This window comes from Chrysochloris asiatica, unplaced genomic scaffold (genome assembly GCF_000296735.1).
Source record: "Chrysochloris asiatica unplaced genomic scaffold, ChrAsi1.0 scaffold00109, whole genome shotgun sequence".
In the NCBI taxonomy this organism is placed as follows: domain Eukaryota; kingdom Metazoa; phylum Chordata; class Mammalia; order Afrosoricida; family Chrysochloridae; genus Chrysochloris; species Chrysochloris asiatica.
The window spans coordinates 1,015,704-1,019,679 of record NW_006408627.1 but is presented as its reverse complement, the minus strand read 5'-3'; the positions used below and the strand labels follow the sequence as shown (position 1 = coordinate 1,019,679).

The 3,976-nt window shown below is 40.3% G+C and overlaps 1 pseudogene; it reads left to right on the top strand.

Annotated features, from left to right (window-relative positions):
- The first annotated feature begins 1,415 nt into the window (after nucleotides 1–1,415).
- Nucleotides 1,416–3,367, top strand: LOC102839351 (annotated as a pseudogene).
- The last annotated feature ends 609 nt before the right edge of the window (nucleotides 3,368–3,976 follow it).

Sequence of the window (3,976 nt, the reverse complement as noted above, 5' to 3'; positions counted from 1 at the left end):
TTTAAAAGGCAATTTGAGAAGACAAAGTCAAGTATTGTAATGAAAAGTACAAAGATCTAGAGTTAGAAAATCAAAAAGGTAGAACACACTCAACATTTCTCAAGCTGAAAGAACTGAAGAAAAAATGTCTCAGGTTGAAATATCGAGGCATTCTATAGGCAAAATATAATGACACAGAGAGCATCAAAAGAAGATGGAAGGTATACACAAAGTTACTGAATCAAAAATAAATGGTCAAAGACTAAGATTCAAGGGGAATACATGAGCAGGCATGCAGTCTGACAGGTCACCACATTGGTCACTGATAAGGGGAAGTGAGAGAAAAACAGCAATGAAGCTGTAAGCTAAGTCCGACCACATTCAATAGACTCCTGTGAACCCTGGTGGAGACCTGGTTGGCCAGCAGTATGGCAAGGCCTGGGGACTTGTGGGCCCAGAGTCAATGACATAGCCACAGAGGACAAGAGTGGAGAGTGAAGCATCCAGCTGATAAGAAGAGAGGTCATATGCACAAGAACACCCACACTTGCAGATAATACCCACTTGACCTGGCTTCAGTGACTGGATGATCAGAACTTGACTAGAAGCAAAAAGAAGAGAAAAAAACAGCAAAGATCATTCCCACTCCCATGGTACACAGGATAGATAGGGAAGGGCAACTTGGACATTGGCTACCCAAAATGGGGGTGGGGGTGGGGCTACAAAGGCAAGAAGTGACTGACTTACAAGCTTTCAAGAGGGAGCCTTGATCCAGAGGGTGCAGAGGAAGATAGAATCTTCACTGAACAATATCTAATCTGTCTGGGCAGGGCTGATGAAAGGAGATGGGGATAGGGCTCTTGTGGTACAATAGTGAATAATTGCTATCAGGACTGACTGTGAGGGTTGGAAATGTAAAAGTAGACATTACTTAGCAAAAGGAGTGGAGTGGTTGACTTTACAGTACAGAAGCAGAGGTTCCTGGGACTGTGAGGGTTGGAAATGCAAAAGTAGACATTACTTAGCAAAAGGAGTGGAGTGGTTGACTTTACAGTACAGAAGCAGAGGTTCCTGGGACCATCGAGGGAGAAGAGCGGAGTTCAGGACCCTACCCAGAGAAGCAGTGACGCCAGAGATGGAGGCAGAGATGATGACACGGAGAGATGGAGCAGCTGGGGACTCTAGACAGGGGTTGTGTGCTGATGACCAAGGGGCAGGCTTGCAGGGTGTACCCTTTGGTTGTTTGATGATGCATGGAGGAAATTATAATCATGGCAATGAAACAATATATGATAGGATGAATGTAAAGCTAACGTCTCCCATGTAAACTATCACATAATTCACAATGAAAACTTAAAAAAAAAAAAAATCAATGTTGAACCATTTCAAGAAGTAGCATATAAGTCTCACTTGCCACTGACGACCTTTCTCTCCCAATGTACACAAGCCCCTCTGCCCGCTGCCTCACAGAAATTCTCTGATTACCTGCTGTCCTTCAACAGATGAGACCCGTGTTCATGGTACTGGCTCCTCATCTCACTTGGGCTTATGCCAAAAATGTAAAATTTGGTGCAGATGCCAAGCCCTAATGTTTCATGGTGCAGACCTTTCAGTTGATGCTGCAGTGTTTACTATGGGGCTAAAGAGAAGAACGGTGATTATTGAACAGAAACCCTAAAGTAGCAAAAGATGGTGGGTAGAGTTGAGGAAACCCTAAAGTAGCAAAAGATGGTGGGACTGCTGCAAAGTCATTTGACTTAAAGGATAAATGCAAAAATATTGAACCCAAACTTGTTCAGGATGTTACCACAACACAAGTGAAGAGGCTGGGGGAGGTACTACCACTGCTATTGTATTGGCATGCTCTACTGACAAGGAAGGTTTTGAGAAGATCAGCAAAGGCGCTAATCCAGTGGAAATCAGGAGAGGTGTAATATTAGCTGTTGATGCTGTCTAAACTTAAGAATTTAAAGGGCAATTTAAACCTGTGACAAGTCCCAAAGAAATGCTCAGGTTGGTACAATTTCTGCAAATGGAGACAACAAAACTGGCACCATCATGTCAGATGCCATGGAAAAGGTAGAAAGACAAGGTATCATCATAGTAAAGAACAGAAAAAATCTTAAATGATGAGTTAGAAATTATTGAAGGCATGAAGTATGACTGAGGTTATATTTCTCCATACTTTATTAATACATCAAAAGATCAAAAATGTGAACTTCAGGTTGCCTATGTTCTACTGAGGAGTCCTGGTGCAGCACTGTGGGTTAATGCACCAAACTGCAAAGCTGTTTGAACTGCAAGGTCAGCGTTTCAATTTCACCAGCTGCTCCTCGGAAACCCTATACAGGGTCGCTATGGGTCAGAATTGACTCGATGGCACTTAACAACAACATGTTCTACAGAATGAAAAGAAAATTTCTAGTTCCAGTCTATTGTACCTACTCTTGAAATTGCCAAATGTTCACCGTAAGCCTTTGGTCATAATTGCTGAAGATGATGATGGAGATGCTCTAAATACCCTCGTTTTGAATAGGCTCAAAGTTGGTCTTTAAGTTGTAGCAGTCAAAACTCCTGGTTTGAGTAACAATAGAAAGTAGATTAAAGACATAGCTATTGCTACTGGTGGTGCAATATTTGAACAAGAGGGATCTTGAAGATTTTCAGCCTCATGACTTAGGGAAAGTTGGAGCAGTCACTGTAACCAAAGATGATGCCATGGTTATAAAAGGAAAAAAGGGACAAGGGTCAAATTGAAAAGTGCACTCAAGTAATTGTTGAGCAGTTAGCCATCACAACTAATGAATATGAAAAGGAAAAACTGAAAGAATGACTGGCAAAACTTTTGGATGAGTAGCTGTGCTAAAAATTGGTGGGTCAAGTAAAGTGGAAGTTAATGAAAACAAAGAGTTACAGATGCCCTCAGTGTAACATGAGTTGCTGTTGAAGAAGGTGTTGTTCTAGGAAGTGACCGTGCTCTGCTTTGGTGCATTCCAGCCCTGGACTCACTAACTTCAGCAAATGAAGATAGAAAACTTGGTTTAGAAATTATTATAAGAACACTGAAATTTTCTGCAATGACTATTGCTAAGAATGTAGGTGTTGAAGGATCATTGATAGCTAAGAAAATTATTCAGAGTTACTCAGAGATTGCTTATGATGCTATGCTTGAAGATTTTGTCAATATGGCAGAAAAGGGAATCATTGATTCAATCAAGGTTGTAAGAACTGTGGTGTGTGTTTTTTTAGTGCTGTGGGAGTGACCTCCCCATTAACCACAGCAGAAGTTGTAGCTACAGAAATTCCTAAAGAAGAGAAGGGCCCTGGCATGAGAGGAATGGGTGGAATGGGAGATGGTGTGGGAGGTTTTGGAGGTGGCATGTTCTAATTCCTAGAATAGTGCTTTAACATTTATCAATGAAATGTGAAAGAGCTGAAGGCAGCGCTCCTCACCAATGACTTCAGAGAAGTTATTTAAAGAGAAGAAAATAACTGAAGAGAAGGCTGGCTGGTGTTTAAGAAAATCTCTTAGAATCAACAGTTACTGGTTTCATTTGACAATATATAATGGTTTACTGCTGTCATTGTCCATGCTTACAGGTCATTTATTTTGTATTTTTTGATAAAAAAAGACATTTGTACACTCTTGATACTGGTTTTTAAGAGCCATTGCCAATATACTGTTTTTGATGTAACTCTGAGGTATTTTTGCTACTATTTCTGTTAAAATCAGGATTTTAGTGCTTGCCATTACTAGATGAGAAGTTAAAAAGCAGTCTTTCTGTGAACAGTAAGAATAATTGTGGACAAATTAGAGAAACAACCAATTATGTGACTTCTGTGTAATAAAACTTGTTTAAAATTAAAAATTTTTTAAAAGGTAGCATATGAACAAGAGACAATGGTACTACATCCTAAAGGGAGTTCTGTGGACAGAGAACCAACAAGAACAGACAACAATCAGAGATTGACATATGTATCAGAGATTGACATATGT